The 25925-nt window shown below is 41.7% G+C and overlaps 1 protein-coding gene across 1 annotated transcript in view; it reads left to right on the forward strand.

Annotated features, from left to right (window-relative positions):
- The first annotated feature begins 20109 nt into the window (after positions 1-20109).
- The window catches only part of LOC142144631 (regulator of microtubule dynamics protein 2-like), a 59295-nt gene continuing 53479 nt past the window's right edge, over positions 20110-25925 (forward strand). The window contains exon 1 of the mRNA XM_075203728.1: positions 20110-20218. The gene's annotated coding sequence lies outside the window, so the exon portion shown is untranslated. The remainder of the gene's footprint in view (positions 20219-25925) is intronic.

Genomic DNA, 25925 nt, shown 5'->3' on the forward strand with positions numbered 1-25925 from the left:
TTTTAGACTGTTTTCCCAACCCTTTATGTTTAGTTTGCAGCATTTTCTCTATTTTCTTACATTTAGTTTACAGAAAGTATCCTGCTCTAGACGGATGACACATTTTTCAGTATTTAATCTCACTAATTTGTACCTCACATAGAAATTGTCACAGCGCCTGAAAATGTCTAATATATCCTATTGTTTATAACTGCTTTTCTTCCCTGGTAAATCTAGAAGAGAATTCAGGAAATTCCTTAATCTCTCCCTGACACACTCATGCAGAGGGGAATGTTTTGTTTAGAACAAAAATGTTAAAATGACAGACAGGCGCGATTGTACGAAAAATATGTGGGTCAGAAAATGTTTAAAAACTATGGTAAAGGTAGTGTAAATATTAATCTGTAGATATTTTTTTTACATGTTACCTGATCCTTTTCAACTTATGATGGAATGAACATAAAACACTTTAAAAAGGTGAAATGTCACATTTAATTAAGTGGATATTTAAATGTTTTGTATGTCTGTGAATCACATATTTATTGGCTTGGAAAGAGAATAAAATGAAATACAAATTCACTATCTGATCATTTTGATACTGTAACACCATAATAATACATGGCTGGTATCTACTCAGGTGTAATCTGTGTTCTGATTGTTGATAGATAGTATTGGATAGTGTCATATTCTCCAAATGTCTGTACAATCTGTACAGAGAATAGTGTTCAGAACAGTTTACAAATCTTATTAAGTAGTAACTGATTGGCCAAAGGGAATATTTAAACTGGGATCTGCTTCTTATGCATGTGCCGTGAACCTCCTTTTAATAATGTGAAGTTTATGCAAAGAGTCAATATTTGCAGAGTTGACCCTTCTTTTTGAAGACCTCTATTTCGCCCTGGCATGCTGTCAATCAACTTCTGGGCTAGATACTGACTGATGGCCGCCCATTCTTGCCTAATCAATACTTGGAGTTTGTCAGAATTTGTGGGTTTTTGTTTGTCCACCCGCTTCTTGAGGATTGACCACAAGTTCTCAATGGGTTTGAACTCCACAAGTTCTCAATGGGTTTGAACGGTGCAGAATTTTGGACCCAAAATTTTGATGTTTTGATCCCTGAGCCACTTAGTTATCACTTTTGCCTTATGGCAAGGTGCTCCATCATACTGGAAAACGCATTATTTCTCACCAAACTGTTCTTAGATGGTTGGGAGAAGTTCATCTTGGAGGATGGTTTGGTACCATTCTTTATTCATGGCTGGGTTCTTAGGCAAAATTGTGAGTAAGCCCACTCCCTTGGCTGAGAAGCAATCCCACACATGAATGGTCTCAGGATGCTTTACTGTTGGCATGACACAGGACTGATGGTAGCGCTCACCTTTCCTTCTCCGGAGAAGCGTTTTTCCAGGTGCCCCAAACAATGTGAAAGGGGATTCATCAGAGAAAATGACTTTACCCCAGTCCTCAGAAGTACAATCCCTGCACCTTTTGCAGAATATCAGTGTGTCCCTGATGTTTCTCCTGGAGAAAAATGTCTTCTTTGCTGGCCTTCTTGACACCAGGCCATCCTCCAAAAGTCTTTGCCTCACTGTGTGTACACATGCACTCACACCTGCCTGCTGCCATTCCTGAGCAAGCTCTGCACTGGTGATACCCCAATTCCGCAACTGAATCAACTTTAGGAGAAAGTCCTGGTGCTTGCTGGACATTCTTGTGCACCCTGAAGCCTTCTTCACAATTATTGAACCTTTTTCCTTGATGATCCAATAAATGGTTGATTTGTGTACAATCTTACTAGCAACAATATCCATGCCTGCGAAGCCCTTTTTGTTCAAAGCAATGGTGACTGCACAAGATGCCAGAAGACTCCTGACATGGCAAACCATCTGACAGCAGTATGAGCTATGCGCTGGACCCGGGAAGTACACCGGAGAGTCTGGCACACCCAAATACAACAATCTAAATAAAAAAATACAACACTGACACAAAGATGAAAGCAATGTCATTACAGGACATTTTCTTTAATCTCAATGTGCATTTCAAATATTTTAAAATGCATAAAAAATTTATTAAAAAGCAATGCATGCATCAGAAAAAGTAAGAGACATAGCTTATACAAAAACAACCTTGTAGGCTCACACAATAGCAGAATCATCTTTCAGATAGAGGTCAGCCAATTCAGGACTATTATAAGAAGCCAATATTCATCATATATAAGAATGTGTATAAACAGCAGCATTTATTCTCGGAGCAACAGTTTACATCATTGTTTCTTAAAATATCTACATAAATAATTAATTGTAACCATTGCAAAGCCATTAAAATGCAACTATATAACTGACTAGTACTGACTAAAATTAAACTGTGGTTTGAGGCAGTTTTGCTGTACTATTGTACTTTTAGGCTAATTTTGTGCCTAGGAAACGGAGAGAGCTAAAATCACTTGGTCAAACAATTTTTTGTGTGTCCCTACAGGATACCACCAAGCCACAACGTCTTTGCATACTGTTCTTTTGCGGGAAGGCAAATGCTGAACACACTTCCTAGTAAAAAGGGAATGCCACTCTAAATACCTGTTCGCTAGACTGGGCTCCATTTAGAGTGAGGAGCAAATCCAGCTATAGGGTAGAAATTTGCACCTGGACAACGTTGTTGTGATGCAAAGGGTGCACATTTTTTTGGCAGGCATGCATCGAAAATGCTGTCTACTTTTAATTGTAGCATAAAAATACTGGGCAGCTTTATTTTATTTTAACGCTGTGATGCACTCCCGTTTCAACTCTAAGGGGTATATTTACTAATCTGCGGGTTTGAAAAAGTGAGGATGTTGTCTATAGCAACCAATCAGATTCTACCTTTTATTTATTTAGTACTTTCTACAAAATGACAGCTAGAATCTGATTGGTTGCTACAGGCAACATCTCCACTTTTTCAAACCCGCAGTTTAGTAAATCTAGCCCTAAATCTGTAAGTACAGATTACTGCAACAAAGGCATGGCTCAAATTTAAAAGGAATGGCGTGTACACTGCTGTGCTGGACTCTGTACCTATTTTGATTTGTGTGAGACATACAGCCTGCTCAATTTAGCTGGTGCTGAAGCTGTAAATAAAGCGGACACATTTGTCCATTCAGAGGGGAAGGATCAGGAGGATCCAGACACACTAATAAAAAAATTTGATTAGATATGCTTACCAGTGAAATATGTCATAATGGACAGACATGCATTTAACACTGCTGTGCAGAGCCCTCTGAAAGCATCCAGTCATAAGCTGCCAGAATGAAATTATTAGCAAAGAAATGTGAATACGGTGCCTTATCAAGTGAGTTTGTCAGGGACAGAATTGTGTGATGGACTTATGATGTACACATCTCCTGCAGGAGAAGACATTGACACTGCTGTTACATGAGCAGTCCTGCAAAAGTGCAATTGTGTTGAAAAAAAGAGTCTGATATATGTGATCTCCGGCAACATGAGCATCAACAAACATGCTGTGTGAATTGCGGTGATCGCCATTCTTATGAATGTCACAAATGTCCTGCTTGCAGTAAACGCTGCAATGCCTGAGGTAAACAAAATCACTTTGTTCACTGGTTCCGGTCCAAGCCCAAAGCTGATGACAGACAACACTACAGTGCATGTTCCAGCAGCCCGTTGCACTGAATCCATACAGTAGATACCTCGCCAGAAAACAATCCTGACACGGTCTTCACTGTGAGAGTGTTGACCTCAGGGCTGAAAAGGGTGTAATATTTACTACCCATGGTTGATAAGAAGACAAATAATGCCATCAAAATTAAAATCAACACTGGCGCCATGCAATATCATGTCACGTGAACTCCTCCAGCGTACAAACCCCAAGACACCTATTGACTGTTCTAACACAGTGAATCTAATTGCTTACAGTGGCCAGATAATCAAGAATGTGGGTATGGCCACGATTCACTCCACAGATGTCCCGCTGCAAATTCATATTGTGGATAGTAAAGTAAAAACTGTGCTAGGTCTGCTGGACAGTATAAAACTGGGGTTAATGACGTTAAGTGCTGAGGTGCACGCGCTGCAATGGGATATTCCAGAATTAAGAGACTGTTTTCCAATGACCTATTAATCAAACAGATCATCAGTCTCATCAAGACGCATGTGATATGTGACATATCACATGCGTCTTGATGAGACTGTTCCTCCTACAGTGTATGCTCCCAGAGGAGTGCCTTTGGCCATGAAAGATAAGGTGATAGCAGAAATAATTGGTATGACAGCATTAGGTGTCATTGCTCCAGTGGTAGAAACCAGCCCGTGCATTGACCCTGTGCATCTGAATAAAGATCTGATGAGACCGCATCCCCCACTCAGGACCGTGGAGCAAATCATAGCCGACATGCCAAATGCAAAGATATTCACCGCTCTGGATACCAAGTGTGGGTTCTGGCAGATCACAGTGGACAAGGAGTCATCCTTGCTCACTACATTTGTGACACCTCTGGGCAGACATGCATTCCTCTGAATGCCCTATGGCATCTGCACAGGCAGTGAAGTGTTCCAAAGCAGCATGGAGCACCTCTTTGAGGGATAACCTTGTGAAATCATCATTGATGACATCCACGTGTGGGATCGCACCATGAAGGAACATGACAAGTGCATCTTCAAAGTCCTCCACAGGATTTGTGAAATCAACATGTGGTTAAACCCTGAAAAATGTCATTTCAGAGTTACTGAGGTCCCATATGTCGGTCACCTTCTAATGTCAGAGGGTGTCAAGTGGGATCCAGCAAAGACTCGGGCCATCCAGCAAATGACCAACCCCATAGGCAAGCTGGGTTTGCAGTGATTTCTAGGTATGACAAATTACCTTTCAAAATTTCTGCCTCACTACAGCGACATCACAGCTCCGCCTTGCTAGCTTTTGCACAATGGCATTGTGTGGTCTTGGATGGGCTGTCATGCTGATGCTACTGCTTGCCTCAAGGTTATGATCACTTCTAGCCCAGTGCTCCAGTTCTTTGATGTACCTGTTCCTGTGGTAATCTCTGCTGATGCTTCCCAGCATGGCCTTTGTGCTGTCTATTTGCAGCACAACAAATCCATCAGTTATGCGTCCAGAGCCCTTACAGTACACTCAGATTGAAAAGGAACTGTTTGCCCTGGTCTTTTCATGTCAAAACTTCCACGAGTTCAACTATGGACGTCCAGTGGTGGTTGAAACAGATCACCAACCACTGATCACTATTCTTCGCAAACCTATGCACACTGCTTCGGCACGTATCCAACTGTTTGTGCACAAGCTCTAGAGGTACCATAGCGATGTGGTGTACAAGCGTGGAAAGGACCTCCACGTAGCTGACGCTTTATCACGTGCTCACCTTCCACACTCAGGTGTCCTTGATGCTGACGATGACATGGATGTTATGGAGTTTGATGTCTTCTCCTCCCGATGCATGGAAGACCTGCGTGATGTTACACTCAGGGATGATCTTTGCCAACGGTTGTCACATGTTGCCCTGCATGGTTGGACGTATTCCTCCAGCGAATTCCCTCATGACCTCAAGTCATTCTTTGCTTCCCCGAACAAGCTAACTATCTCAGAGGGCATTCTCCTGTGTGGTCAGTGGTTTGTAATACCATATGCTCTTCAAGAATTTTATGCCCACCAGGGCAGGCCACTTTGCAACGGGTTAAGGATGCATTGCATTGGCCTTCTATGGCTGCTGACATTGAGCAGGTAGTCTCTGTTTGTGCCCCCTGCAATGCTCTACGGCCCCATCATGCCAAAGAACCGCTCCTTCTCCATGAGATACCTGACCTCCCTTGGTCTATGTCTTGCAATTATCGTGCACGATAATTGCATGACATAGCACGATGTCGATAAACGACCACTTGGTCAGATATTGGATTAGTGTGTACTCTCACACGATCATGTCTTATCGCACCAAAGCACATTGTGTCAATTTATTTGGTTTTATAAACTTCCTTAAAATCACGAATGGAACGATATCAGCCCAATGTGGCAGTGTGTACGCACTCACGACCAGCAGTGTAGGCAGATCTATATAGAGTGTGCAGGGTCACAATCTTTTCTGTAGATGGTTATGAGAGATAAAAAACACAGATCTGAAGGTATATCGTGTAAGTGTGTACACATAAATCTGTGTGCTTATCAGGACTTTCAGTCGGTAAAATCGTTACAGAAATCGCATCTGCAGTAATTTTCTGTAGTGTGTACCCATTTTAAGGTTAATTTATAAACAATACAAAAGTGCACTGCAAATGCTCTTTTGTAACACACATAATTTTATGTAAATGCACCCAATTTTATGGATAAGCTCATAGATTTGTGGGACAAAGTAATCTGTGGATGTGCAGAGAGTTACACCATCTGATGGAGAATTAGCAAGGAACACCCCAAACCAGTTTTGCACAGCAGAAGACAAAAAAAGAGATTTAATTTTGCAGAATGAGATTATTTAAATTAGCTGGTGGCAGAAGGAAAGGGCACAATTATGAAGGCTTTACCTGTTTAGGGGTAGGCACATAGCCTACTGGAATTCTCTGGCTGGTCATAGGTGCTGCAATCCCAACTCCATCCCTTTTCTTTTAATAGGATGCATTTTGCATTTTTCTATGCACACATCTAACAATGCAATTAAAACATTCAACCACACAAAAGGGACACATGTAATAAAGACAGGCCCAATGCCCTCTCTCTCAGGGGTATATTTACTAAAGTGCGGGTTTGAAACAGTGAAAATGTTGCATATAGCAACCAATCAGATTTTAGTTATCATATATTTAGTGCATTCTACAAAATGACAGTTAGAATCTGATTGGTTGCTCTAGGCAACATCTCCACTTTTTCAAACCCGCAGTTTAGTAAATATACCCCTCAGTATTCAAGACATATACCTAAATCTACATAAACTGATCAATGCTGGTATTTTAAATACGCTGTTTAACTGGTGTTTATAGCAGCAGCTGTCACAGAACCATTCTGTACACATTTTAATATAAATAGATTTCATTAATACTTCACTAAATAAACCATATAGGAATGCTTTAAAATGGGTTCAAAGTGCTTTTAAAACATAAATAAGTCTAAACCAAACTGTATTTTGAGAATAAAAAACATGAAGATGAATGTACGTGGTCAAAAAACATTACTAGGTTGGATTTGTAGTGACATTTTTACTGTTTCCACCTGTAATATTTACAGCTAGACCCTTAATTCTTCAAAGCTGGCTCTAGAAACCAGAATGTGGGTGTACAGAGCATATTCGCAAAATGAAATGCTCTGTGTGTCTGCGTATTTTGTGGTTCATAAACTTCCTTCACCATCTTTCAACTGAGCAAATGGGATCTATTGTTGCACTGTGGAGCGTGAACTGCACTGAGAGCAAAAACAGGTGCAACAGTGCTAAACATGGTGCAACTTCTGCTATTCAATCTAGTTATAAGTTTCCCCTAATGTTATCTTTTCATAAACATATGTTATATAATAATATTTCATATGATTTATTATTTGGCTGCCATGGAAATTGTTCTAGTAGAAATCAAGTTATAAACAAACACATAATGAAAGTTGAAATAGTGGCAAATGTAAGTAGTGTCCCCCACCAGCCTTGATCTAGTAACCATCCATGCAATTTGAGGCAGGCTCCAATAGATTAAAGCAGTGCTTGGAACATTCATGTACTGTCAAAAATTATGATGAGCACAGACTACTCCATGGGTTGGGATCCTACTATTGTGCTACTAGAGGAAAGAGAGAATATATAGGTTAACAGAGTTTTTCCTCAATAAAACTGGAGTATAATAGTTTCCCAATATAACTCTGAATGCCCAGTCACACGCACTTTACAATTAACATATTACCATGTTATGGTTTTGAAGGATACATGAAGATTTGTTTTGCGATCCTCAGATGTAGCCTTCATAAATTCCAGCATGTCCTTCAGACAATAACTAATCTAATAAGTTTCAGTGCAGACAGATCACTTCCAGAAAATTACATCAGAGAACTAAACACTGACTTTACTGCTATTACACAACTAGCAGATGTTCGTTCATTAGCCATAGGTGCTGTACAAATGCATCATGTGCGTGGAACAACGGAACATTTGGCTTTTATAATCTCATCAAAAATGTTTTCAGTAAGATAAGCAATCTCAAAATGAAAGAGATAGAATTTACTGTTATGGTAAGAGTACACTGTTTTTGGTGGACTGTGTGTGAGGTAGAAAATGTATAGGTCCGCTAAATCTAAAACACAATATGAAAAAATATCACGTCCACGCATATTTATGTAAAAGTTCAACTGTCTTTTCAGAATGTTTAATACTAGATATTGTATTCAATCTTACTTTGTATGGGAATGCTACGAGAGGCTCATTTCTTAGAAATGTATATAGGAAGTCTGGTCTACACAGAAAAATGTTTCTCCCATGATCGGTTTCTTTTCATATATAATGTGAGCTATCCTGGGGAGAAAAGATAATATTTGTAGATAAGGTAACAAGAAAAGCAGTGAGCAACAAGTGTTCTGACCAACATAACAAAATACTGGGAGAATAAAGTACTTTGAGATGTGGTTATCTAGGTTAAGGATAGTAGTTGATCTTTAAGTTAATCTTAAAAGAAAACTCTGCAAAGCAGTGTTAACTGCAGAAATGTAAAAAGAGGGACATGTGATGTCATGGTGGTCAAAGACATATGGCAGTATGTCATTGCTACCAACCTGAGACAACAAGAACTATGCATCTGAAAATGTCTCTTGCTAGTACAATTGCATTCCATCCTTTTATCTCTCCTAACCAGTTACATTTTTCTTTTCAGATTACAAGCTACTAATAGCAGGATTCTCTAAAACCTTTGTTTCATTTTGTACTGGTATTTAATGTATGTACACATTTTACTGTTTTGTAAATACTGTATAAAAATAATTAAACTTCCTTTCCCGTTTTTGTTTCTCTATCTTAGAATGACTGGCTTTTCAAGCACTGTGCAGCACCAGGTAGACTAGGTAACAATGGATCAAATTGGACTGACCTTCATCATCATTAACTGAATAGAAAAAGTGTCTGGAGTAAGTGTTTTTAGTGATGTAAGGTTTTCTAGTAGAAGAAGAGGGGGAGGTGTTCAGGGAGATCTACCAAGGAGAAAGATCTTTTTGCGGTTCCATCTGCACTCTCTCATCTGAAGCACCTATAAAATCAGATATTTAAAATAACGTTAGGGTTTTTAAAGCAAAGACAAATAGATCTGCTATATTAGATATTGGGGCACAGAAGGGGGATATAATTTGTTTGCAAAAGTATGGCTTACTATACCACACCAAATAAAGAAGATTGGGAATATGCAATCACTATATGGTCCTGCTGTAATAAAAATAAAAATGTTTAAAACACAATCAGAGCAGCGGGGCAGCACACTCTCCCTGCCTGTCTCTGCCGAACGGACCTGTACATAGGGTGCAGCTGTCGGCAGCAAGAGTTTTCAAAAGGGGGCGGGGACTAAATCGCCCCGGGTAAGAAAAAATTCTAGATCCGCCCCTGCGGTCACCTCTTTTGGTAATGTCAGCTCGCTTCCCAAGTCTACCAGGGCCAAAACAGCATGTTGGTTTATCAGGACAGTCACCCGAAAATAGCAACAGACTCCCCGTGAAGGGTGACATGATTGCCTCCCCTGCCTCCCCTCTCTGCCTTGCCTTATACTGGCTCCCCTTCCCCTACAGAATCCTTTTCAAACTCCTCACCAGGCTCTCTCCAACTCTACTGCCCCTTATATCTCTAACCTCCTCTCCATTCACACTTCTGCCCGCTCCCTGCGCTCGGCCAACGACCGCCGCCTCTCCTCCACTCTTATCACCTCTTCCCACTCCAGAATCCCAGACTGTTCCCGTGCAGCCCCCTTCTCTGGAATAACCTCCCTCATTCCATCTGTCTCTCTCCTACTCTGTGCTCCTTCAAACGTGCACTCAAAACTCACCTCTTCCTAAAAGCCTATCAACCATCTACTTAACCCCCATCTCCTCCCTTTAGCTCGTCCTCCCTTCTCTCCTCTTGCCTCAACTGGCTCCTCTTGTGCCTGGTCTATTTACCCTCCCTTAGGATGTAAGCTCGTATGAGCAGGGCCCCCTCCCCTCCTGTCTCCATACCTGTTCTTCCGCTCCGTCTTTACTGCATATGACTGGCCGGAGTTTCTGAAGTAATTGGTACTTTTTGTTCATTGTTCTGTATGGTTTCACCCTGTATAGTCTACTGTTAGTACTGTGTGCGGCGCTGCGGATACATTGTGGCGCCTAACAAATAAATGATAATAATAATAATAATAATAATTGCAGCAACTAGGAAAGGCAGGTCACAGATGAAAAAAGAATAATCCTTTCATTCCTGAAACCTTGGACATTCAGCACAGTAATGCACAGGTTCAACACATTCAAAGCACTTAGATGGAGAGACTTTTCCTACCAACTCCGCTGGCAGTGGTGTCAACTTTTGCCTGGGCAACAGCTTTGGATTCCCCTCTGGAGCCTTAGACATGTGTTGCAGTGCCGAAATATGGTCTATCGCCGTAGCAAGCTCCTCGTAAGACTGCGGTCCGCTTGTAGCACCCTCCTCTGTAAAGTCCGGTCAAGCCTGCGGACACGGTGATCAATTGCTAGAATCTCCACCATAAGGCCAGGTGAATTGGTCCTTGGCTGTAACCAGTTATTACTGCCAGCTGTGAACAAACTGCTTTACCCTGGAGGAAACACCAGTCATGGAAGTGCTGAGCTCTCCTCTGTCCTGTCACTCTTATATGGGCCAAAATCTCAGCCTTTTCTTGCTGATATTCAGAAACCTGTTCGTCAGACAAATCAACATAAGCCCGCTGAGCTTCTCCACTTAAATACGGAGCCAGTTTTTATTCCCAGACTCTTGGCAGCCATTTAAGTCTTGCAGTGCTTCTCTCAAATGCTAAGAGATACGCCTCCACATCATCCGAGGAGGACATTTTTCTGCAAAACAGATGCTCCAGACACATCATGTACCTGTCTCGCTTGAGCTAGCTCTTCACGCAAGAGCTTAGTATTTTCTATCTGGGCCTCTGCGACCTGCAGCATTTGGGCCTGCTGCGCCTGTTACGTAGTGGCCACATTCAGCAACGCCCTCTGCTGCATAGTGGCCACACTCACCAAAGCCCTCAAGAAATCCTCCATAATAGTATTTTAGCATGTAGGATAGGACAATTTTGCTTCCCTAAACATAAATTTAACAATTTTGTTTGTGAAAAAGATTTTTTGTCACCTGTAAATCACACTTTTATACATTAGTGTTTAAGGTTTGCATCACCTATACATTTAACACATTTGCAGCAAATATATTTGCAGTAACCAGTTTTTGCATTACTCACCACTCTGGATTTGTTGGCTGGATGAACAGCAGGAACTGGTTGTCCTTTGAAAATCCCACGAGGACACCACTTGTGACAACTTGTGAACAACTTTCCTGTAGTTTATTCAGGGATGTCAGTATAGTAGAGATAGAAAATCTTGTAGTTCAAGCAATCAAATGAACAGAAACTTTTACAATTCCAAGTGACTCTTCTTCTAGCTAGACACTCGGTCCCCTCACTAGTGACCATCCACTGGCTTGCGTCGGTCGCCTAGCCCACAACACAGATCCAGTTATTTATGCTCCCTCCTGGCACTAACTAGCTAAATCATTAGATAATTACACCCACGTGATCCACCAGATATCATGTGCTCTCCATGTAGTTAAGTGCGGAGACTTAACCCTGTCTGCATCAGACTGGGTAATACAATTTATCTTGGATATTTAAACATTAACTGTTGCAATGCCCATGTTATTGAATTGGTAAATTATTTTTACATATTAGATGTTGTTTACATTTGTGTATATTTTTATTGCACAGGATTGTGTCTTCCAGCCACACACATTTACATCATTCTTTTACCTTCCCCTCTTATCTTTAATATATGTGCCAGCTACTCCTTTGTTTACACATTTGAAGCTTATTTGGTTTGGTGAGTCAGGTCAGGTTTTTCTTGAGTTTACCCCTGGTGGCTGAAGCCCTCATCCATTTCCTTTGTGAGCCTAGAGAGACAGATGCATGTGCAGACACTGCAAAACCATATGGTGAGTGAAACTACAATCAACAGTCCATACCACTAGGTCATATCTGGCCATGGTTAAAAGTTTATATTGGAAAAGGTGTATGGGAAAAGAATGTGGAGACTGAAAATTAGTTTGTTGTAGGATTCGTGGTTATAGGGGTCATTTTTGGATATGTTTGACAAGTGGGATGGAAGAAGAAGTAAGAAAAAATGACATAATGTATAGAATGTCAGGATTGGATGAAGGAGACTGGGGTAACGTAATTTAGTATTAAATGGCTAAGATTAGCTGCTAGAAAAAGGAGGCAAAATAATATGTTGAATAAGAGATTAAATTATTTATTTGATTTAAGAAATGATGTGAGAGTGGGGAGGATGAGATAGCTACAGTTCGAAATTATTATTTATTTATTTATAAGGTGCGACAGATTTCGTAGCGCCGGAGACAGCAGCAAGTAACAAATAGATGAGGTAACACATGTCAGTAGCTCAGGTGAGTGTGAGTAGTGCTATGGGGACTCACACAGAGTGCAGCAAAAGACATGACAGGATGTAAGAGAGATAGGAGACAGACGTGGGACAATAGGTAGAGAGGACCCTGCCCGCGAGGGCTTACATTCTAAAGGGAGGGGTGGTGAGAGACAGTAGGATCTACTGGGAGAAAAATTTAGATGGCAGATGAGGAAGAGGAAGTGATGGATAGAATGGTTAGGAGGTGATAGGATAGGCAAGCTTGAAAAGGTGAGTTTTGAGTAAGCGTTTGAAGGACTGAAGGTTGGGGAGAGTCGAGTGAGACTGGGTAGGGAGTTCCAAAGATTAGAGGCAGCATGGCAGAAGTCTTTGAGGCGAGCATGGGAGGAGGTAATGAGAGGTGAATTGAGGCGGAGGTCAGAGGTGGAGCGGAGTGACCGGGTAGGTATGTACCTCGAGACAAGGTCAGAGATGTAAGATTGAGAAGTGTTGGTAAGGGCTTTGTAAGTGAGAACTGAATTTGGAAATGGACAGGGAGCCAATGAAGGGATTTACGCAAAGAAGAAGTGGAAGAGGTGCGGTGGGAGAGGAAGATGAGCCTAGCCGCAGAATTCTGTATGGTCTGAAGATCAGAAGTGTGAGAGAGAGGAAGACCAGTGAGAAGGAGGTTGCAATAGTCGAGATGAGAAATGATGAGTGAATGGACCAGGAATTTGGTTGCTTCCTGAGAGCGGAAGGGACTGATTTCCGTAATGTTTACGGAGGCAGAAGTGGCAGGATTTGGTGAGGGACTAGATATAAAGGGGTAAACCTGAGGGCTGAGTCAAGGGTGACTCCAAGGCACACTAAAAGAGTGGCCAGAGAGGTAGGAGGCAAACCAGAAGAGAGCAGTTTCATGAAGACCTAGGGAGTGAAGGGTGGTGAGAAGAAGAGAATGATCGACAGTGTCAAAAGGAGCAGAGAGGTCTAGGAGTACGAGAAGGAAGAAGTGACCATTGAACTTAGCTGAGAGTAAGTAATTTGTTACTTTAGTGAGGGCAGATTCAGTTGCGTGAAGGAGACAGAAGTCAGACTGGAGAGGGTCAAGAAGAGAGTGGGAAGGAGAAAGTGGGTCAGACAATTGAAGACAAGTCGTTCGAGAATTTTAGAAGCAAAGGGAAGCAGAGATATGGGGTGATAGTTGGAGAGAGAGGAGGAGTCAAGGGAAGGTTTGTTGAGAATAGGAGAGATGAGAGCATGCTTGAAGGCAGAGGGGAAGATACCAGTGGAGAGAGAGATGTTAAAGAGGTGAGCAAAGTGACAACAGGCATTGAAAGAGAGGGAGTGGAGGAACTTGGAGGGGACAGGATCGAGAGGACAGGTTGTAGAAGAAGAGGAGAGAAGAAAGGATCTCAGGCACAGTAACAGGTAGGTAGGAGCCAAGGGTGGCAGAGTGAGTGATAGAGAGGACAGGTGGGGAGATGCAAGTCTGACGAAAACAGATATCATTGTGTACAGAGTCAATTTTGTCTTTGAAGTAGGTGGCAAGTCAAGAGCAGTGATGGACGAGGGGGAAGGAGGTGGGGGAAGATACAGTAGAGAATCAATGGTAGCAAAGAGGCGTCAGGGTTTATTGGAAAGGAAGGAGATGAGAGATGTGAAATAGGTTTGTTTGGCAAGAGAGAGGGCACATAGTAGGAGGAAAGGATGAATTTATAGTGGACAAAATCAGCAATGGAGCGGGATTTCCTCCATTGCCGTTCAGAGGAGTGGGAGCACTTTTGGAGGAGACAAGTAAGAGGGGGGTGCCAGGGTTGGGGTTTAGATTGGCGGGGATGAAGGAAAGTGGTTTGGCTGCAGTATTAAGGGAAATAGAGAGTTTGGTGTTGTAAAGAAAGACAGCAGCATTGGGACATAATAGGGAAGAAATGGGAGCAAGTAAGGGTTCGAGAATGCTGTTGATGTAACGCAGCGTGCGAGCGACTTTGGGTGGGAGAGGTGTGGCAAGGGGTAAAGAGAGGGTAAAGGAAAGGAGATTGTGGTCAGAGAGGGGCAAGGCGGAATTGAAGAAGTTGGAGATGCCATAGAGATAGGAGAACACTAGGTCCAGGGAGTGATCATCCCAGTGGGTGGCGGAAGTTGTCCATTGGGAAAGGCCATGGGAGGAAGTAAGAGGGAGGTATTTAGAGGCAGCAGTAGTAATAGGAGAGTCAGTAGGGATATTAAAATCCAAAAATGATAATAGTGGGAAGATCATGAGAGGAAATGGGAAAGCCAGGCAGCAAAGTTATCAAGAAAGTGAGAGGATGGGCCAGGCGGACGATAGATGACTGCAACATGAGGGTGGAGAGGGGAGAAGAGACGGATGGAGTGAACTTCAAAGGAAGAGAAGAAGAGGGAGGTTTTAGGGGGAATAACGCTGAAGGTGTAGCCAAGAGACAGTAGGACACCTACACCCCCTCCTTCGTGGTCCCCATAACGGGGAGTGTGGGAGAAGGAGAGCCCCCCGTGGGAGAGTGCAGTGGGGAAAGCAGTATCAGAGGGGAAGATCCATGTTTCTGTAAGGGCCAATAGACCAAAGGAATGGAGAAGAAGGTCATGAATGGGAGTGAGTTTGATGCACACAGATCTTACATTCCAGAGTGCAAAGGACAGGGGAAAGTGAGTAAGAGGAATGATGGAAATAAGGTTGGCAGGACTGGGTGTTCTGGGGGACAGGGTGATATGTAGTGGAGGGGGAAGCAACAGTAAATTGAGGGGATAGATGCAGTCTCTAAATCTTCCACAGAAGCCGAAAAAAGTCTTTCTCAACAGTCCTAGAAGAATATCTTCTTTTCTCATTTAATAGCATGAATAATCGATTCCTCAATAAATAAATCTTCCCCAAAAAGAAAATCAGAACAAAGAATAGTAAATAATGTAGTATTTTAAGTCCATCAAATGCTGAACTGATCACCAAGGTGGTAATCAAAGCCTCATATCACCCTGCTTGGGTCACTCGGTATCACCAAAAACAGATTTAGTGATACAATATTTTCATGACCACGAACCCTTTGTGCACAAGCTTAATAGAGGTGAGGTATATTAATAAAAAATATATATTAATAAAATTTAATACAATACTTATTTTTCTTCTTATTCTCTCCTTTCCTTTCACCGTTTAAAAAGGAAGCCAACTCTCCAGCAATATGTTCAATCGGGGTCCATACTTAAACTTAAAAGGAGAAATGGCTCTACATAGTATAATACCAAGGTTTAAGTGATGGATAGTAAAAGTAAAATTACACTCACAAGAAAAACTAACAATAAAAAAATCTCATAAGCAGTTTGCTTCCTACCAAATCCAGTGTACACAGGACGCTTCTAACAGGATTTGTCACAAAATAACAAAACGTGTTTCAACTTTAGACAGGTCTTTCTCAAGACTGTGGGGGATGTGTACTTTATTTGCTCTTTTAAAAGATTCATTAGCTAATCACATTACTGATTGGCCCCTACTTAAAAAAACAAAACATTTCCAAACTTTGAAATGTGCATACATTTTATGTTGAGGGGTGCTCAACAAAGTGTAATCACTGGCGGATCCCGAGAGGGGTAGTTCGGGAAATCGCTCCACCTCTAACAGCAGTCTTCATCCCATTAAATTATGCTGAAGAGGTACGATCACTGGGGGGAGGGGTGGGGCCAACCGGGACCAACCAATCAGAATGAAGAAGGGGCATTGCTATGTACCCCCCCCCTCACCATCAAACACATTAATACGATAAAGCTTATGAATTAGACAAAAAAATTATACAGTATATAAAAAAGTAATCCTCCTTATCTGGGGTACTTATCTTTTACAATCCAGGAGCTTCTTTAAAATGGAATGCATCTAGAATGCATAAACCAAAAATAGCAGCTCTAAAGTACGTCCTATTAACGGATTATGTATACATTAGAAACATAGAATTTGATGGCAGACACAAACCACTTGGCCCCTCTAGTCTGCCCATTTTTTTTACTTATTGTAACCTCAAACCCTATTTGATCCTTAGTTCTTTGTAAGGATATCCTTATGTCTATCCCAACCATGTTTAAATTGCTCTACTGTAGTAGCCTTTCTCACCTCTCTGAGGTAATTTTTCCTCAAGTAAACCTACTTCCCTCCAGTTTCAATGCATGTCCACATGTTCTAGTACTTCTCATCCTTTGAAGAATGTTTCCCTCCTGTACCTTGTTAAAACCCTTGATATATTTGAAAGTTCCTCTCATGCCCCCCTTTCCCTTCTTTGCTCCAAACTATACATATTAAGATCTTTTAGTCTTTCGGGGTAAGTTTTGTGCTGTAGGCCATACACCATTTAAGTTGCCCTTCTTTGTTAAGTCTCTAATGTATTTATATCCTTCTGGAGATATGGCTTCCAGAACTGAACACAGTATTCTAGATGGGGCCACACTAATGACCTATGCAGTGGCATTATTACTCTTTCTGTCAGGATGCAGTACGGTAGGGTATGGCAGAAATAGCAAGGAACTCAGTAAACAACAGATTCTGAATGTGATGGTCTGCAGGACTTTACCACAAAGTAGTGGAGATAACACACAAGGTGCGATGGTCTGCGGATCAAGGCACTGAAGATAACAGACACAGGATGAGATGATCTGCAAGACTTTACCACAAAGTAGTGGAGACTGTTGGTAACAATCTGCAACAGGTTAGTCCTCTGTAACACTGGTGAGCTGAAAGCAGGTATTGTTGGTAATACTCTGCAGCAGGATAATGAGAAACACTGGAAAGTTGAAAGCAGGTACAGAGTCACAGACAAGCTGAGTCAGGGGTTACAAGCAGAGGTGCAAAAACGGAGGGACGAGCAGAGATCAATTCCAGGAAATGAATCAGGAGAGGACACAGGAACAGCAACACAAATAATGGCAACAAATGATCTGGCCAAGATTACTGGGAAAAGTAGGCTTTTGTAGGTCAGAGGCAGGTGTTAGTCATCCTGGAGTAACAAGGCAGTTCTGGCAGGTAAGAGAGCAGCCCCAGTACCACAGTGGCCCCTTTGGAGGAACAGTGGTACTACAGGCAGGATGTATGTATATATATATATATATATATATATATATATATATACACACATACATACTCATATATCATATATCTCATATATCTATATGTACACACACACACACACACACACACACACACACACACACAAAGGATCCAACATAGTTCCTGGCAGACAGGAGCTGCAGCTCGTGACAGTACCCACTCTTTAAGGGCAGATTCCAGATGCCCAAATTACTAGGCTCTGCCAAAAAAGTCTGAATCATAATCCAGAATTGGGCATGTAGAGAGGTCCTGTTTAAAGGACAGAAAAGGTATAGAAACCTCGCCCAAAGTATGCAGACACCCTGAGGCCCCAATCCTCTTCTTATTTTTAACTCTCTTTCTATAAGTCTTTTGAAGGACACATGGTTATTCAACTTGAATGGAACATGAAGGCAACTCCAAGGCTTGGGTAGCAGGAGACAAAGAAGATGGCATAGAAGAGTCAGCAGTCTTGGCAACTTTAGATAATGGGGTAAGAGGAACCTTGGGGGAGATTTAGACTGAGAACATGGGTCCTTGACTGGGACGACAGGGCCGGCTCAGACTGGGCGGACGACTTGGAAGGTGTTCCAGACTGGGCGGACGACTTGGAAGGTGTTCCACACTGGGCGGACGACTTGGATGGAGACCCGGACTGGGCGGCACTGTGAGCAGCCTCAGAGCAGACAGCACTGTGAGCAGCCTCAGAGCAAGCAGCCCCAATTGGCAACTTGGGCTGAACCGCATGGAATGGCAACATCTCTGGAACCTACTGCAAGGACAGGACCCTCTCTGGAGTGGAATGGAGGGACAGGACCCTCTCTGGACCAGGCTGTAAGGGCAGCGCCCCTTCTGGAATGGACTGTAAGGGCAGCGCCCCCTCTGGAACGGAATGCAAGGGCAGCGCCCCCTTGGAAGCAGGCTGTAGCTCAGGCACAGAGACAGCGGCTGAAAACTCGCAACTGGAGACAGCGGCAGAAGACTCGGAACTGGAGACAGCGGCAGAAGACTCGGAACTAGAGGCAGCAGCAGAAGACTCAGAACTGGAGGTAGCGGCAGAAGACTCGGAACTGGAGGCAGTGACAGAAGACTCGGAACTGGAAACAGAGGCAGAAGACTAGGGTGCAGAGGCAGAGACCAGAGGCTCAAGACAGAAGACAATGGCAGGAGACTTGGGACTGGAGACAACGGCAGGAAGCAGAGGCTGGCACCTCGGAACTGGAGGGAGAGGCAGGAACCTTTGAACAGGAGGGAGAGGCTGGCACTTCGGAACTGGGTAGCAACTCGGAACAGGAGGCAGAGGATGGCACCTCGGAACAGGAGGCAGAGACTGGTACCTTGGAGCTGGAGATAGAGACTGGCACCTCTGGACAGGCGACAGGAGCTGACACCTTGGGACAAGCGACCGAAACTGGCACCTCTGGACTGGTGGCCAAAACTAGCATCTCGAGACAATCAGGTGATTGTGATAACTGACACAATTAGATGTGGACGCATCAGCAGATATGCCTTTTAGGAGACGTATTTCTTGCAGGTGCTAGAGGGCTAGAAGGTATTTTGGGATGAGTGATGTGGGGGTGCCTAGCTCATTTTTGGCCATTTTTTTTAATTACTAAAATTAAAGTTAATTTACGCCCCTTTTGGCATATGGCCCTTGAAGTATATCAGGTTGCCCATCATTGATCTAGCTTCTTTTGTTTGGCTGATTGCATATTGATCCATCAAGCCGATAATACTTAAATAATCAACATTGCAGCTATATTATATGAACAACTGTCTATTTGCAATAGCTAAATCACATTTCCATTTAGACTACTGCAGGAAAGAAGATTATCCTTTGATTTTTAAAGGGAAAAACAGATGTTTGTACCTAATTTAATTTGTATTTGTTTACTACTGTTTTTGAGCTAGACACATTTTGAGGGGACCGTCCACCGTCCTGTGATTTTGCCCAGATGTGTCCTACTTACAGGTGCCTCTTCAATGCTAACTGTACCAGCAGCCATTGAATGGGTGTTTTTAGGAGAGGGTAAGGGGGATTAAAAGGACCAGCACTTAAGAAGTATTCGTCATGCCCCTGAGACGTGACTATGCCACCACATGGCCTGATGCTGCTCCCTTCGTGTATGTGATATTTGTGTAATAAAGGGGAGGGTTTGATGAAAAATTAAACAAATAGACTCACTTGGATAAGTTATAGTTTATTTATGTCTGGGTTGTGTTTGTGATTTTCCTATTTCTTTGCATGGTGTATAGGGGAGGTGTTATAAAAAAAATTAAGATAAAACTAGGGTGGTGAAATGTTGATGTTTCAATGAAAAACAGTGAGTGTTATCCTTTGTAAAAGTAATGAGGTTTTGTTAAGCAACCTATATGGTTCAAACAAAGAAAATATTGGTACAGTATAACCCACTTACTGCTTTCAGGCTGTGTTAAGGAAAGCAATGCCATGCATAACACCGCCTCCTGTATGTGTCAGAGGGGCGGAACCTTGTCTCTTCCGGAACTAATGTTACATGGTTAGTATGTAGCAACCGAGATCGTCTTCCCTGCACACACAGAAGTGTCAAATACAACTGGCTGGATTAAAAGACATTAAATTAGGTGAGTTAAGAGCTGTATTATGTGTGGTTTATGGGTTTGTGCTTGTTTAGGATGGTTCTCACTGCAGCTTGCAGGCCATAATTATAAAACTGCATGAATGTCTGAATACGAGCTTTTGTCCTGTAAAGTAGTTATGTGCAATGGATTGTATAGATAAAATATGGTTTTATAAATCAGGAGAACCAGTGTGCTTACTTATAAACCATATAAGATTTAGTAAAGATGACCAGAATAATGTATGTATGCATAGTTTACTTTGACAGCTTAGATTTCTGTTTAAAATATATATTCTCCCTATTGTGAATTAGGAATTGCAGATGTCAGCAAGCTGGCAGAACACAATTTGCTTTGTCAACTCTAGTGACACTCAATTACAGACATAAAATAACGATTTTGTTTTGGTACAATATTTATTGCAGAGCTATGCATCTCAATACATAATCTTCAAAAGTCAATTGGTTTATTAAACTGCAATAGGGAATTTATTTCATTTTAACCTTTGTTTGCCTATTGGCACTTGACAGAGAACTGCAATGTCAGTGTCGTGCAGACCTTGCCGTTCCAAGCTAACTTCCTCAAGACTTCTCTCATGAACTGATCTAGCCAGAAACATTAGTGAACAAATCACAATGATAGTAAATAATAAAGAATTGTGTATATTTCCACAATATATATTATTTTATCTACATCATATTAGTAAGCTATTAAATTGATTCTTTTTTAAGAGCAAGTTCATTTGTTAATTTGTCTCACTTCATCTGAATCTCGTATATCTAGTTTTGTCTTTGAAACTGGAAAAATTAAAATAGTTCTCAGAATTTTATGTTAAATATTTCCAAGGTGATGGCACGCTGCTTACCATTGCTGCCTCACAGCGCTGTGGTCATTGGTTTGTTTCTAGCCGGGGCCCCATCTCTATGGGTTTGGACGGTGAGGGCATCTGGTAGAGAATTTAGACTATTCGTTCAGAGACTGGATATTATCTTGGTGCTATATGAATAAAGGTTAATGCTATATTGTTCAATTTACCTGCGGTATGCATACCCACTGATCCAGTCGATCTCCTGTATGGTTGAAGAACCCAGCTCCATTCCTTATTTACTGCCTGCCTGTTTGAAACAGGTATCTGTTTTGTCAATGCTTTACTCCTTGAAGAAAGCTCACGGGAGAGGTATAAATAACACCTTTGTGTTTTTTGAGCTGAGAAGGGAGTATCGCTGGTCTATTGGAACCCCTAATAACGATGTAGATGGGGTTTCTGGTTAATCTAGAAGTGCCTTGGTTGCTGCAATAGCACATTGTCAGAGTGCGGTGCAAAGTAGAGATTAATACAAGCTTGAGCAAGGGCAGAACATACAATTTGCCTTGACTGTCTGGATATATTTTAATGATGATGACCCGACAATCTGCATTTGTCTAGATTTGTGTTAATGTGTCCAAAAATAGCATATTTTGCTTTAAATTATGGCCAAAATAGAGTCCTGCAGGGCTAGTCCAAGGTTAATTATCATATTGAATGGGTATGTAATGAGTGACATGAAAAGGTAAGATGTACCAGAAACATAAAAGGGTGGGGATTATTATAACAGGATGATTTAGTTGCTTTTCTTTGAAGGTCAATGGTAGTGCTAGTTATTGCGACCAAGATAGCAAGAGAAAGCCTTATGGAGAAGAGGAATAAGGGATCAGCATGTAGAGTCAGTGTGGGCATTTATGATCCTAGCCAACATACCTGCAAATGATAATGTCACAAATTGACTACGCATTTGCTATTTGTGCACCTCAGTATGCAAGACCTCGCATTTATTTGCATAACAAGATGGCTGTTGTTCTAGAAAGAGTAACTTATGCTTGTTGACTGGTGGACCAAAGCGAGAGAATAGGTATCTGAAAAATGAAGTAGCTGAAAACTAATCTTTCTTTAGTTATATACCTAAAAGAGTGTAAAATGCAGAGTATTTTATAGGAAAAGCATAAAAGTACAAATGAATGGGGGTGAGAGTTTGACGTAATCAAATTCGGTACTTTGTTATATGATGTTTTCACTTTTCTGTACAATGCACAAACTGTAAGCCTGATTGCTTAAGTTCCTACTGTGTTCTGCAAAGCGGTAGAGCACATGAATATTGGAAGGAGCCTTCATATGTAACTACACAAACCCCTCAAATTCAGAATTAAAGATCTCCTGCTGCGGCACCTAAATTATATGTTTATTAATATAAATAAAGTGAGTGTCAATATATAATATATATAAAGAGTAAAATATGTGGGTTCATTAGGCTTGGTGTGTAAGTTTGTGAATGCAGTGTTGTATGTCTAAAGGTTTGTATTGGAAGTAAGAGACTTATGGTACTTACCTGAACCAGGAGTAGAGCTAAGAGAGTGGCATGAATGGTCTTCATGACAATGTGGGAGACAGAGGAGGAAGTGGTTCTCATCTGTACCTCCCACATTCTCAAGCCACTACCAAGATGATTAATTGCTGTTAGCAAGGACCAGTTTACCCCCTCCCCTTGTCCAGTCTGTTGCTGCAGACCCAACCTAAATTGTTTCCTGAACCTTTTATTAATCATGATTATGAATATTGGTGACTCCAACTTAATTTTTACGTTCGATTAGGGCAGGGTTAGTTTTTGTAGTAGAAAATTGCTACTGGGACCCACTTGCAACTGTTTTCGTTTTGCTACTGGCTGTCTGTAATAAGTCTCTTTTGCGGAACCCCAACATTGTAATTACAACACTAAGATGGAAAGAATCTATTAAAAGTGCTACAGCTAATTAATCAGATGCCACAGTCAGTTTGCTTTTCCATACAGAACATTCCCACCTCATATAACACTTAGTAGCTGAAATAAGGATCCTATGCTTGCATCAAAATTCATGTGCTTATGCCTATTAATAGGTAACACTGGTGGTCAGTCAGGACATATGTGGGCATAAAAATGTATATCTTTTTTTTGGATAAAAGTGTTTTAGAGTGAGCTGCCCTTTAAAAGCATGTCAAAGTCAACTCTAAAAACACACAAAGAAAAATGTATATGTGTTTAATTCTTAGTACAATATAGACCTATAAGACAGCCAAGTCATTTCATCAATAATTTTGTCTGCTCCCCTATTTCACACTGGCTTTCTAATTATTTTTAACCTGGGCTTAACTAAATTAGTGCTGACCAGCTGGTGGCAACCTGCTGCTGCTAATAACATGCCCCATAGCTGCCATCCCACAGTGATGCCAACCAGTCTCGCTGACCACTTTGCTTCACTATCCTAAGTCACAACAATAAGTGGTTTAATTAGGTGAAAGCACTATTGCTTGACTGATAGAAGCTGTGCAGTTTCAATATGAAACCGTTGGGGCTTCATTGCTTGAACTCATACTGGTTTCATTGGCTGAAACCACCTATAATCTTTACTGGCAAATTTTTTTATTTTGTTGGCATTCGGTAAATTGGAAGATAGGGGGAAACACAAAATCACAATAAAATAGAGAAAGAGGAGATGTGGGGTAATGATAGACTCATACTCGACTATTTTCAATCTTAAATTGAGATTTTTAATCCAAAATAATTTGCTCACGTTTTGAACTCTGGTGACCTTCTTCGGCTGAAGTGAGTAAGGTCACTAGCTTACCGAAACACACTGATTGCCACTTTTTTATGGATTAAACCTCAGATTTGAAGACCTGATATATACTAAATGGGTATTTATTGTGATCTACCCAGTGGAAATTAGATTGTGGTGGGCATGAGGCTGCTATGTGGGACACCAGCTCTATATGTTGGGCATATGGTAGTGTATGATAAGAATGGGGGTCATGAGGCTTTTATACTGGTCACAGGCAGTATATGTCGGGCCTGTGTGGGCAAATAAGCTGGTATGCTAGACACAGGGCAATGTACAGTGGGCATGTGATGCATGCATGAAGCTATTCTTATGTTGGAAACAGTGCTGTTTATAGTAAGCATTGGGCTGTTAACAGTGATGCAAGACTAAATGTGGTGGGCATGGGACTATTATATAGAACTTTATGCAGTGGTGCTGGGTCTGCTTTGCACAGTATTTACTGTTTTGCCATTTTGTGTGTGTCAAGTTATTTTATTGTTGTTACTTTATTGATGTGCTGCACAATGCAAGGTGCAGTAGTTCTATGCAATTTTACTGTACTGCACAGCACTATTTAGTGTTTCTATAGTACCTGCCATGCCAGCCTGCCCTTCACCATTCTATGTTAGATCTAAAATTCTGATCCAAGTTTGCCTGTGGTATCAAGTATATCTGGAAGCGCTTCAATCAGCTGGAGAAAGTTGACACAGACCAAGTTCTGTATACAAGGAATATTCTCTGATTTATTGATACAAAGATACAAGTTTTTATAGCCTACTGAATAAATAAATCCTACGTCATAAGCATACAAGTCTATACCACTAGTCTATGGGAAGCGCTACTGATTAACTTTCTCATGTATTCTCCGGTGTTTACTTTCTCCCCCTTCTAAGGACAGATGAGCCTATAATTTTTACCTCAAGGGGAGCTGGAGGTTCATCTCCTATATGCCACAAGGGCACAGCTCCCACACTACGAGCTGAACATGAAACTACTTATTCTCATATCTTGATACATTCTTCAGGTGTTCTCTATGTCAGCTTAACCTCAAGGCCATGGGCTTACATCTTGTAAAACTGCAAATCAGCAGAAAAATGAATAATCTCTTTTAGCAAATAATATTTCTATGCAAGTTACAATAAATGACTGAACAAAGGCCTTATGAGGCCTTAACAAAAAATCATATTTAACACGATCATGTATAAAATGTATGGTAGGTCACATCTGTCATGTTAGACATTGTGATGTAAAGCAAAGTATCAAAATGACTCGGTTTTGACAAATTCTATAATCCCTTCCATATTCACCAATCAGCCACAACATTAAAACCACCTGCTTAATATTGTTTAGGTCCCCTTTGTGTCAACAAAACAGCTCTGACCCCTTGAGGCATGGACTCCACAAGACCTCTGAAGGTGTCCTGTGGTATCTGGCATCAGGATGTTAGCAGCAGATCTTTAAGATGCGAGGTGGGGCCTCCATGGTTTGGACTTGTTTTTCCAGCGCATCCCACAGATGCTCAATTGGATTGAAATCTGGGGAATTTGGAGGACAAGTCAGCAGCTTGAACTCTCTGTAATGTGCCTCAAACCATCCCTGAACAATTTTTGCAGTGTGGCAGGCCGCATTATCCTGCAGAAATAGGCCACTGCCATCAAGGAATACCATTGTCATGAAAGGGTGTATTTGGTCTACAACAATGTTTAGGTAGGTGATAGGTGTCAAAGTAGCATCCACATGAATGCCAGGAACAAAGGTTTCCCAGCAGAACATAGCACAGAGCATCACACTACTTTCGCCAGCTTGCCTTCTTCCCATAGTGCTTCCTGATGCCGTCTCTTTCCCAGGTACGTGATACACATTCACCCGGCCATCCCCATGATGTTAAAGAAACATGATTCAGCAGGCTATGCCACCTTCTATTGCTCCATGGTCCAGTTCTGGCTCGCACGTGCCAGTTGTAGACGATTTCAGCAGTGGACAGGGGTCAGCATGGGCACTCTGACAGGTTTGTGGCTTCGCAGCCTCATACACAGAAAGCTGCGATGCACTGTGTGTTCTTACACCATTCTATCATAGTCCGCATGAACTTTTTTAGCAATTT

This window comes from Mixophyes fleayi, chromosome 3, assembly GCF_038048845.1.
Source record: "Mixophyes fleayi isolate aMixFle1 chromosome 3, aMixFle1.hap1, whole genome shotgun sequence".
NCBI lineage: Eukaryota > Metazoa > Chordata > Amphibia > Anura > Limnodynastidae > Mixophyes > Mixophyes fleayi.